The following is a 13,066-nucleotide window of genomic DNA, read 5'->3' as shown; positions in this document are numbered from 1 at the left end:
TTTGTAGGAAATATAATTGAAATTAATGGATTATTAAAATCTTGTTCAGGTAGCGACTAATATAATGATGCTCTTCTTTTACATCAGGAATTTTTACATCAGGAATTTCTCTCAATCATCCAGTAATAACTTCGCCAAAGGATTTGCCAAAACTAGTTTCTGGGTGATTCCCGGCTCTGACAACCTGCTAGGATCTTCTGAGGAAGTTCCCGTATCACATCCAAATGCTTGTTGCCAGGCAAAACCCTGAAGTGGAAATAATAACTGGCCATCAAATGCGAGACTACAGTCGAGCGATCCACAGTGCACTAGTGGGATACGACCAAACATGGATCTGGGTTTGTTACTCAGTCTCATTGCGTTGTGCTTTTTTAAGGCATGGTGTGAAGATTTGGTCTTAATCCCACTCAATATCCACACAATTGTGCAGAGATGTGCATGCCCAGGTTTAACATTGTCTAGATTAGATTATTGTCACAGATACCAGGGTACAATCAAATTTCTTATTCACATGAAGCTCATAGCAGCTTAATCTGGGATGGCAATAAGAAATGTGATATTTTCACATTTGTATCACCTGAACGGATGGCACAGTTGGAGTTAATTTAATCAGAAAAAAATAGGGGGGGAAATTAAGACTATAATGGCAGTTCCACAGCAGGTAGCGTATATATCCACAGAACCTTCATCGTGAGACTAAATTGCATTGGAACCACCCTGAGATGTGGCAAACTCAACACCTAATATTTCATTGAACACCTGTTATAAAATGCAAGCAAATAAGTGAGGTGATATTATTATGTGTGGTGGTGGAGGAGTTATTGGCAAAATCAGACAGCAGTAACATAAAAATTGAGCTGTTTTGTTCGAGTTATCTTTTTCCAAGGGATTTTACAAATCACTTCTTGAAGCATGGAAGTAATAGCTCAGCATATTCACAAATCTCAGTGGAAAAAAACTTCTTCCCTCCTAACTTTTCTCTCAGTATTTTAACTTCACAATAATTTGTCATTTGATCAAAAAGGAAGGCTACAGACTAGAGTAAGCTGTTCTAACCAAATAATAGCATGGAACAGAACGCCACCTGTTAAGGATACCACTGGTGTTTGGACTCTGGGATTGTTTTCTTACCATCTATTTGCCATTTGCAAATGGAAAACAATGAATTGATTTTACTTTCTTTTAATTTGAGAGACTTTTGGATGGGTCCACGGATATGCAGGAAACGGACGAATATGGATTATGTGCAGGCAGATAAAAGTTGGTCTGAGCATCACATTCGGGACATACATTGTGAGCGGAAGGGCCTGTTCCTGTGCTGTACTGCTCTATATTCTACGTTGTGCTCGATCTCCTGGAGGTATTCTGTGGGCATCAGGCACTATGGGATTATTTGCCTCCCGCTCGACCAGCACGGCATTTACTAGACTACCCAGCAGTTGCGGGAAAATTGCTTAAACTCAAATATTCGCCCATGCTTTGTAGTGTGTACATGTTACCATAGTACAACATTCTTTTCCCAGAAAATGATGGATGCTAATTTGTTGCATATGGAATAGATTTCCTCAGGAATATTTTTTCAAATAAATAATATCCCTGTTTGGTAAGTCCATTAAGCTGTAAACATTTAAACTGACCCCTCCGTGCGAATCCCTAGTTAACAGCAAAATCTAGTTTGCTTTTTCCTTCCTCATTTTGCACTCATGTTTGTTTCGAAATCCTCAAAGCAGCTGTAAACATTGATTTCCTGAGGTATACTAGCTGGTACTAAATGTTAATGACGTAAAAAGGACTCTGGTCCTCATTTGGTTTAGTAAAACTATCTCCTGAGATTAATATTGCAATCTGCTAGATTAATATTGACTCAGATTCTGATAAGACTATTCATGGCACCATGTAAATTTGATACGTGCACGAAAACACTCTCACACCAAAGCTACTGCTTCACAACCTTTGAATAGCAAGGAAAAATGTGCATATCATGTGAGACTATTTCTAATGAGCTTAATTTCAGTGATCCTGCGGCACTATTTTTGGCCAGCAACCAAAAAGAGTTCATGGTCCACTCTATGTTGATGCACCATTCTCATCTTCTATTCAATGACCCATCAACTGGATGTGTAACTTACTGCCATACGCTGCAAAGACTTCATCTCAACTTAATTTGCTCAGTATCAGTGGCACAATTTATTTCTAAGTTTCACGCATTATGTTTGTTTCGTAAGCAGCAGTCTTTAGCCTCACGCTCAGTCTTGAACTCATAATATCGACTCAATTCCCAGAGTGTTCAGCCCTATAAAAGGTGCAACTTCAGATGTGGTGACAGGTTCCTGTTCAGTTGAGCTTTAAAGATCCCATGGCACCATGTGAAGAAGGGAAGTGTATGCTCTTTGTATTATGGACCACACTATTCTCTCAAGTAACATCAAAAAGATGATTTAGTCACTCACTACTTACGGAGAGCAGCCATTTTCTTTGCTCCTCTAAAATATACTAGTAATGTTCTGAATAAAATATAATGCAGCTATTTATTTTTATTCGGGTTACAATAATTATGCATCTTCTGACACGTAGATAAATACTGAAGAAATATTCAGCAAATACATTCTATAAATCTTCTGAAATTGATGCTTTAATTTTTAATACCTTATCCATTGGAAATTCTTTTGACAAAACTAATTTTGTTGAATTAGATTTATTTAATCATGAACACAAGCTGCAATCTATGTTTTCACAAAATGAATCATTTAAAAATAATTTTAATGCAATCATGAACACGAAAGTTTCTGGAGTGGCTCTGCTTTTCCCTGTCATCTTCCACCAATGTCCTTCATTTGGGAGGAAGGAAGCTAATGGGCCTGTCTGGTCCACTCAGCATTGATCTAAATGATTTTCAATATGATAATATGGACTGTATGCCAACCAGCGCACTAAGATGTTTCACCTTCCTGTTTTCCTCTTAAGAATGGAAACTGACAAGGAACAAACTACACATCAGCCTCAAACAGGGGCACCATTATGCATGATAAGCACTGGGTAATGCAATACTCTCTTGGCACTAAGATTGCCATCTACAGCAATGAGGAAGCGATTGATGCAAAAGCAAATAATTTCTGCGTTTTCCTTAGGCATCAACTTTCACTGATGGAGCAGCACTCGAATAAATGGTAGATTTGAAAAGCTGATAATGCAGCCTTTGAAGTTTTTGACAAAACATTGATTTTGCTCCAAATCCACAACATTGACATGTGCATAATAGAATTTTATTTATTTCCTGCTTCAAATGTGCAGGATATGGCGCATTTGTTTCTGGGCCCCAGCCTCCATCGTTCAAACCCTAGAAAATTCAATGAGCTACATTTCAAAATAAGTCCCCCCAAATTCAGGTTTTCTGCCCATGCTTTGTGAACCTAATGCAAACCTGGAAATTGCCAGAAAATTTTCATTTGCCCTTTCATGACTTCAGAACAGAAGAAAGCACCTCCGTCTCCACAGTGTGGGGGGAATCCACTGAGGGGAAGAAGTAAGTAGGTCACTGAGTTTATTCAATTCATGTTTTTTTTAACTGTTCTTATTCCTTTTTTAAATTAAAAACACCAAATAGTTTATTAATTTTAAAATATTTTTTAATGTTTCTGATTGTCACAGATTGGCAGAAACAAAAATCCTGAAATATGGACAGGAAAGGTTTAGAGTGATATGGGCCAAACACGGGCATGTGGGACCAGTATAAATGGGGCATCTTGGTCGGAGTGGGCAGGTTTGGCCGAAGGGCCTGTTTCTGTCCTGTATGTCTCTAGTACACTTTGATAGCTTTACTAACTGTTGAAGCCTTTGGCACAGCCACTGGTTATAAAACATTTTTCAGCTGCCTTGCAGGCAAAGGTTTTCTTGGCTGACCCTCTTTAGTGAAGGTGTTTCCATCAAGAATCAGGCCAATAATGCAGGAAGCTGAAAACTTGAAGAATGGACATTGCGTATAAACCAGCAAAGAGCAGGCCAGATCACCACTGATGGGAAACACTGGGCATGTTAGGAGAGCAAGCATTCTGCAAATTCAAAGACAACAGGGGCCAATGGGATGAGACAGAAGACAACACAAAACAGAAAGGACAAGAAACATTTCTGAGTTAGAATATTCCCATCACAATCTTGAGGGCCTAATGAATCCAGCAAGCAGAATGACAAACTTACTGCATGATGTAGATTTTTACAAACCGATAGTATTCAACACCAAGAAGCTAGTCAACAATCCCATTTTATTTCTTACATGTCAATTTATTCACAGCTTCTTGAATTGGTAGCACTTGAGATCTGAGATGGCAATGACATTCCCGAAGCATAGAATAATAATTATAAACACTGTTCCGCCCACAGTGGCTCATTTGAAGAGCAATTGGCTTAGGCCCACTCCAGTGCTTTCCATGTCCAAACAATCCCTGGTGTTTCAAGAAGTTATTCAGTTCTCTTTGAAGACTGTTACAGAACCTGCAATAACCACCCTTTCAGACATTACACTGTAAATCTTAAATATACATTGCATAAAAAATTGTTTTCAAATTTTGTGTCTCTCTCTTATGCCAGCCAAGTTAAATTGGTGCATTCTTGTAACCAACTCTTTGCCATTGCAATTTATTTTCATTTATCTAATCGAAACCATTCAACGTTTAAAGTATGTTTATCAATCCCCTCTTGGACACGTCTATGCCAAGAAGAATAATTCCATCTTCTCAAATATTTTCAAGTAGCTGTATCCTCTTATGCCTGGAACAATTCCAGTACATCGCTTCATAAAAGCTTTGATGTCTTTCTTGAATTACTGTGGTTCAGAGATACTCAAGTGAGGGGTGGGAGAGAGGGTTTTACATCTTTAGAACAGTCATGTTTTCTTCACTGTGTGGAGTATAAACTTGCCCAATGTTGCTTCTTCACAGCAACTGTGCAAAGCATCTGCTTCTGAAATTGAGCCATTTTGAGGTCAGTGGAACCAAATTTTGGAAACATGGAATCATAGAAAACATAGAAAATAGGTGCAGTAGGCCATTCGGCCCTTCGAGCCAGCACCACCATTCAATATGATCATGGCTGATCATCTAAAATCAGTATCCCATTCCTGCTTTTACCCTATATCCCCTGATTCCTTTAGCCCTAAGAGCTATATCTAACTCTCTCTTGAAAACATCCAGTGAATCGGCCTCCACTGCCTTCTGTGGCAGGGAATTCCACAGATTCACGACTCTCTGGGTGAAAAGGTTTTACCTCATCTCAGTCCTAAATGGCCTACCCTTTATTCTTAAACTGCGACCCCTGGTTCTGGACTCCCCCAACATCAGGGACATTTTTCCTGCTTCAAGCCTGTCCAATCCTTTAAGAATTTTATATGTTTCTATAAGATCCCCTCTTATTCTTCTAAATTCCAGTGAATACAAGCCCAGTCGACCCATTCTTTCATCATATGTCAGTCCTGCCATCCCGGGAATTAACCTGGTGAACCTATGCTGCACTCCCTCAATAGCAATAATGTCCTTCCTCAAATTAGGAGACCAAAATTGCACACAATACTCCAGGTGCAGTCTTACCAGGGCCCTGAACAACTGCAGTAGGACCTCCTTGCTCCTAAACTCAAATCCTCTCGCAATGAAGGCCAACATGCTATTAGCTTTCTTCACTACCTGCTGAACTTGCATGCTTACTTTCAGTGACTGATGTACAAGCACACCCAGGTCTCATTGCATCTCCCCTTTTCCGAATCGGACACCATCTGCCTTCCTGTTCTTGCCACCAAAGTGGATAACCTCACATTTATCCCCATTATACTACATCTGCCAGAACAATCCACTGCTGCTACCGGACGTATGTTAAGCATGAGTAACTATGGTTGAATTTTGTATGCCTTTCTCTCTGCTTTGTTAACCCATCTTGCCTCTTTTCACAGATTTGTGAAGAAACACTCACAGGTGCCTCTGCCATCCCCTTTCAAACTGTGCTTTTTAATTTGAATTGTCTGATCCATTTTGCTTTTACCCACTTGATTTCATCTGCTATGTTCCTGCCTATTCCATTAGTCTATCTATACCTTAGGCTGCATGCATGTTTCTTCATTTATAATAAACTAAACTAACCTGATATTTTGCATCATCGTCAAGTTTTGAAGCTGTGTTCTCTCTACCTGATGTGTATGTAATTAATATACATCATAAACAGCACCGGACTTAATAATGGTGACCTCCAATGATAACCTCTTCAAGTCTGACAAAGAGATATTTATGATATGTCTATTCGAACATTTATAAGCACATTAACCCCAGCATCCTCTCCATATGAAACAGTGTTGCTTTGACCTTCTATCCTTAATTAATAATTGCGTGTAATGTCCTTTATCCTCTTGTTTCGTACTGTGTCCTCCAAAAGTCACTAATACATCATTGATTGTTGGGTTGTATGTACTCCGAGAGCTAATCATTTATTTTGCTTGGTTGAATCTTATATTTCAGTTAACAAGAAAATACCTCAACAATTACTTAACAAAATGGAATAGTTTAGGACACAAAGGCACAGTGGTGCAGCTAGGAAAGCCACAGCGAACCCCGAGTTCAGATGCTGTCTCTAAGGAGTTTATGCATTCTTCTTGTGACCAACTGGATTTCCCCCATGTGCTGAGTTTCCTCCTACAATGGGCAGGTGGCTAGATTAATTGGCCACTGTAACTTGTCCTTACTATCTTGGCGAGTGACAGAATCTGGGGGGGGGGGGGGGGGGGGGGGGGAGATGAGGGGAAAGTGAACAGGGTAAAATGGAATTAGTGTTAATGGATGCTTGGTAGTAGGTGGGGATTCCGTGAGCTGAAGGACCTTTCTGTGCACAATGACAAATAAAGCACTAAGATCCCGAAATGAGAAAGAGCCAGAAAGGTGGCTTCTAATCTAGAAGAATGAGAGTGAGAGAAAATTAGAGGGGGAACTAGATGTTGTATACCCTCCTCTAAATGACCATACTTAAGTCAAGTTACCTTAGTCGAGGTAGATTGTTATCAGCCCAGCTGTCAGGGAATATGGATTAGGAGGGAAAATTGTGCAATGTGTGGATCAGCCATAATCTGCTTTAATGGCAGAATGGCTTGGTTTCTTTTTATTCCGATGATATCATTGTAAACTGAAACAGGTTCAAGTTGGTGGGAATAAATACCGCAGCATTAAAGTGATTATCCTTTTGAGCAATAGCGGCAGTAACATGACAATTACTTCAGAGTCAATGGACTGTTATAATGGGAGAGGGAAACCCTTTCCCTTCTGGTGGATAAAATGACCCTCTGAACTAAGACATTGGTGATCTTCTGAACAAAATATATAGCCATAAATAATTTACAGCCTATATTTTTGGTTAGAGATTCCCTAAAACTCCAAAGTCTACAACCTACTACTGGTGTAAGACTATATATTTGGCACTCCGTGCATCGGGAGAAATTGTTCTAAAGGAATCAGGCAGTCCAAGAATTATCAATTGTTTCCTTGATTAGTATGGCTTAATTTACAGCTGACTGCAGTCCAAAGTCTTTGTTGGGAGGTAAAGCCCAGAAGAGTTGTTATAATGTGATAACATCACAACCTATCAACCAGCATGACAATGAAGCAAATTTAGGACAAGGGAACATGACTCAATCGCACCTCCCACTGTGTTCACAATCTCACCAGCGTCACTACAAGATAGAGCTATGCAGAAATCAAATAGCATCTCGCTGTGAAGGAGACATAATCACAAGAGTCAAAAGTGTTTGTCATATGGTCTGAACAATGAAATGCAGTTTTATCGACACATTAGATACAACAACAATAAATGTACAAAATATTATTTGTCATATATTGTCATATATTGTCAAATATTAAACTGTAACAAGGCGGCACAAAAAGGTTGGGTGAGGTAGGGTTGTGGTTAGCGTGGCTCAGGGTGGTCATGGACCTGAGAGTTGATGGGAAGAAGGTGTAATTGAATCTGCAGGTAACGGTTCTCAGGATCCTGTACCTTCTTCCCATTGGTAGCAGTGAGAAGAGAGCATAGCTAGGTTGGTCTGTCTTTGATGATATTAATATTGGCATTATCATGTCTGGCAGAGGAAAAGAAGACAAAGGGCTCAGTTCAGTTGGCGCCAAGTGACGCAGTAAAGTGCAACGCGATAACATCCAGGGCATCGACGAACCAACCATCAATCCCCTGGCTCTGTGTGGTGGGGTCAGGCAGATCTCGGGTCTGATCTGCAAGGAGATCCGTGGGGTGCAGAAAGATTTCCCAGGGAATGTGATCACTACACTGATCACGTTCCCTGTACTCTCTATGGGTTTGGCGGCTGAAGAACTTCACCCTTTCTCCCGAGCACAGAACATGATACATGAAGGTTGGCCAAAGGTTTGTCTTGCCTGTCACGGCCCAAGAAAATATTGATAGAAACGTTGGAGAACGAGGTCTATTTCTCAGCCCGAGGAGAGGTAAAATTAGATGAGGTTTGAAAGCACATTGGGGCTGGAATGTAAAAGCTGGTGGATTTCAATTCCCTTGCACTACAGCAGAGAGAGCAAAATGATCATGTGATTCACTGTCATCTATCTTGTGCTATTGCCCATGACCAGATCTCACACAGGGGCTTTACAACTCATTCAGCTTCCTTGGGCTAAAACTGGGATGGAGGTTTGAAAAACATTAAGGAGAAAATAAACCACAAATCCAGGAGCCATGGTGCAGCAGTAGAGTTGCTGCCTGACAGCACCAGAGTCCCGGGATCGACCCTGACTACGGGTGTTATATGCACAGAGTTTGTACATTCTGCCTGTGACTGCGTGGGTTTTCTCCGGGTGCTCCAATTTCCTCCCACACTCCACAGACATACAGGTTTGTAGGTTAATTGGCCTCTGAATATTGTAAATTGTCCCTCGTGTGTAGGATAGTGTTAGTGTACCGGGTGATCACTGGTCCACGTGGACTTGATGGGCCAAAGAGCCTGTTTCCACACTGTATCTCTAAAGTCTAAAGTAAAGCACTTGTTTGAGGGAATCCATTAAGAAATGATCAGTCTACACATATATGTCAGTCCTCTATCCCCCCAGGCAGTTTGTTTACATGATGTAAGGCTCAGATAAGAAAGTAAGTTAACTTGAAATTAACAAGAAATTAAGCTCACTCGAAATTAAGGAACTCAAGCTAGCAAAAGGTGGGATGTGGCTTGTCGGTGGCTTCACTTGGCTCTTAAATACTCTCTGAAATGACCTAGTAAACTATTCAACTGTACGAAACCATTATGTTAAAAATCAGAAACTGAAGGGACCATTGTCATTTAGGCACCAAATTCAGACACAGCAAAGTCACTTGCCACCCAACCTTGCAAAGTCCACTTCACAAACATCCGAGGACCAGTGTCCACATTGGGGGATAGACACAAAATACTAGAGTAACTCAGCAGGGCAGGCAGCATCTCTGGAGCAAAGAAATGGTCTGATGAAGGGTCTCAACCATAAACGTTACCCATTCCTTCGCTCCAGAGATGCTGCCTGACCTGCTGAGTTACTCCAGCATTTTGTGTCTATCTTTGGTGTAAACTAGCATCTGCAGTTCCTTCCTCCTCATTGGGAGAGCTGTCCCATAGAGTGGTGAAGCATCAAGCTAACATAATCACCCTCATAGAATCATAACTAGCAGTTAATATGACAGTTTCATTCATCACAATTGCTGGGTACACCTTGTCCCACTATCAGGATGGTGATCAGGCAGTACAAAATTCCCGACACAGAGGTCTTAGAACGGGCTGGAATCCCCAGCGTCCACACCCTCCTATGGAAAGCCCAAGCCAGATGGGCAGGCCATGTTGTCAGAATGCCCGAGAGTCGACTGCCAAAACAGCTTCTGTATGGAGAACTGTATCAGGGCAAGCGCTCAGTAGGAGGACAGAAGAAACGGTTTAAGGACTGCCTCAAAGTGTTCCTTAAAGACCTCAACATCAACCTCAGCACTTGGGAGTCTCTTGCTCTGGTCCGTCCAACCTGGTGTAGCAAGCTCACCACAGGAGACCGTGCAGCAGAGAACAGACGCACTGCAGAGTACCAGAGGAAACGCACTGCGCACAAGGCCCGGGCTACCTCCACTTCCACTGCAGCACCCAGCCACTTGTGTCCTACGTGTGGGCATGCCATCCGGGCCCGGATTGGCCTCACCAGTCACTTCCGGACCCACAGTCACCAATCCTCCAACTGAAAGTAAAGTCATGATCATCTTTGAACCCGAAGGATGAACAACATCAGGATGGACACATCTGGGGTTTGTGGCAGGATGGTATATTCCTACAAGGGAGCTGTGCTGGAAGTCCTCAATATTCACAAGTCTCAGTTCCATTCAATTCAGTTTAGTTTATTGTCACATGTATCGAGGTATAGTGAAAAAAAAATTGTTGCGTGCTTTCCAGTCAGCAGAAAGACAATACATGATTACAATCAAGCTATTTACAGTGTATAATGGAGATTTAAGAGTGTGCGGAACAATTGTAATATGAGTTTGTAGATCTGCTGTGTGGCTAGCATGCAAATAGTCACCTGGGTTGGGCACCATCCAGGAAGACTCCAGCCAAACATGGACAATTAAACCTCCTTCTCATTATCACCCACCATATCCCCCTCAGTGATGAATCAGTGCTCCTCCGCCTTGAATAACATTTGCAAGAGGTACTGAAAGCAATCTTGGTGGAGTCCATCACTGTCCATCACCGAGATTGATTTAGTAGCAGCATTATTGGCATCCTAGTTGAAAAGGGTACAGTTGCTATACAGGGTTCTGTAGCTAGAAGTGGCCGAACCAGCATAAGCAATAAACTAAGCTGACCTTTGGCGGGATTCAGATGACGAGGTACCAAAAACTATGTGCAGTCCTGGTTACCCCATTATAGAAAGGATATGGGGGGCTTTGGAGACAGCGCAGAAGATGTTCAGACATCTATTTGAAATACAAGTTTATTTCAAATGGAAGTCCAACATTAATATTTTTTCAAGTATGAGGAAAAACGCAACCAATACGATCGTTCCATCTCCATCGTATGTTTATACAGCAAAGGTCCTTAAAAGCTAATACAGTATACACGCAGTGTGATGCGGGGTTCAATTTTTAACAAGCCTTGTCTCATGTGACCTCTGCCTTATGACTTCCAGTTTATTTTTTAAACGGGCATAACTAGTTGAAACTCGTGCACTTCGTGCGTATTTAATAATAATGTTCCAATCGATCAAATCCCCCTTTAAGCACAGCTTTGGACCTTTATTTTTACTGTGACGTTTTAATGGGGACGATTTGTAGGGGACTCCGGGCGCACACAGACTGAATCTCCATGGTCGTCTGAACGTATGATAAGTTGTTTCCACAAATAAAGCCGAGCGTTGATCATTAAAATCATACTCTTTCGCGCAAAAGTGGCCCAGATTATTTTTAAAAAAAACTGCAAACAGGTTTGAGTTAAATGTCAGCTTTATTTATTAATGTGGATTAAATACATTTAACATGGATTTTCAACACGCCTTACTTTTAAACCTTAGGGTGTCTCGATCACACTAACCATTGTGAAAAGTAAACAATAACAAGGACGCAACGCAGCACTAAAAGGAACAGAGTCGTGAGCGACAATTGTATTCTCACGCAAAAATGATCTTGGACATTTTCCCCGTTGCCACTTTAATCGACCGACTCATTTCTAAAATTACTGCTATGTGTCAAACTACGGCGAGTCTTAAATTGAAGTGTGACTTCACTCTTCCCCCTCCCTCCCTCTCTCTCTCCCCACGTATCAAACCTCTCTCCGCACAGGGCTTAATCATCGCGTCTGTCATTTACACTCGGCAATGTAACTTAGACAGTGCATTCCCTCCGCGCCGCACTGATGTTTCGCCTTCCCGTTTCAACCCCTTCTCTCCTCCAACTCCTGTCACCAAACCCGGGAGCAATGGGTAGACACAAAGAACTGCAGATACTGATCAATGCACAAAAGGAGACAAAATGTTGGAGTAACTCGGCATCTCTGGAGAATGTGGATCGGTCGAGTCGAGCGATAGGCACGTGTTGCAAGCTCAAGTATCAATTTGCACCAATTACCCCCACACACACACACACACAGAGACACAGACACAGGTGTTTTAATCCGTCCTATTTCATCGCACCACGTTAGAATGTGCACGGTTTATTGCCCCGTCTGTGAGAACTCCGATATCCCCCAAAGCTGCGCTTAACCCAAGAGGCGGCGTTTGCGGGTGGCTTTTTAAAACGGCTTAGAAGATTTTATTTGTTGAAATGACAGAAAATAAACCGCGTCGCATCAAATGCAACAGCTTTGGATCAAGGTCAGTGGGCACCGTGCAGAGAGTGTGCCGGATTTCCCCCCCTCCTATAATAATGATCACAAAACTGGCGCTCTGCCAGATACACATAACACACGCTGCCAAAAAAACATGTCCCAGAGGGAAACAAGGACGATCCTCGCTCGGGAACTTGCAACAGGGATGGTACAACTTCACGCGTTCCGTGGACTCAAACACAGGATATTTCCAAGGTCATTTAAAACTAACATCGAACGACTCATTACTACCCTTATTCCACTTTAGAGGGTTAGTCGTTACAAACTCTATTTTAAAAAAAAATATGATTGGGGATGCAAACCCACTACATCGTGTCAGCTGTGGCGTCAGTCTCCTGGGGCGTGAAGGTTGAGGTCAAGTCCCACCCTTGTGGCACTTGTATTTAAAATAGTCTGAAGAGTCCCGTCCACGTTCTCCAGAGATGCTGCCGGACCCGCTACTTTGTGGCTTTGAAAACCCCCCAGCATCTGCTGTATCAATACAAATATATTGGAGTATCGGGGGGAGACCACCGAATTTTTGAACCGAGGCTCCGTTATAATAGCAACTATCCTTACAATAAAATCTGCAAAAGTCTTTAGGATTTCACATTGTGTAAAAATGCTGCAAAACTACGTTTACTTTTGTCCCATAGAGCGGTTTGGTTGCTCCCAATATTTATCCCCAAACATACTTCCTGAAAAAGGTACTGA

At 41.7% G+C, this 13,066-nt stretch overlaps 1 protein-coding gene across 1 annotated transcript in view; it reads left to right on the top strand.

Moving 5' to 3' along the window:
- LOC144599632 (ephrin type-A receptor 3-like) overlaps nt 1-13,066 on the top strand; it is a 319,324-nt gene that overhangs the window by 28,899 nt on the left and 277,359 nt on the right. The window lies entirely within an intron of this gene.

The sequence above is a fragment of the Rhinoraja longicauda genome, chromosome 13 (genome assembly GCF_053455715.1).
Source record: "Rhinoraja longicauda isolate Sanriku21f chromosome 13, sRhiLon1.1, whole genome shotgun sequence".
NCBI classification, from domain to species: Eukaryota; Metazoa; Chordata; class Chondrichthyes; order Rajiformes; family Arhynchobatidae; genus Rhinoraja; species Rhinoraja longicauda.
The sequence above is the reverse complement of the archived record's forward strand: the minus strand, read 5'-3'. Positions and strand labels throughout refer to the sequence as shown.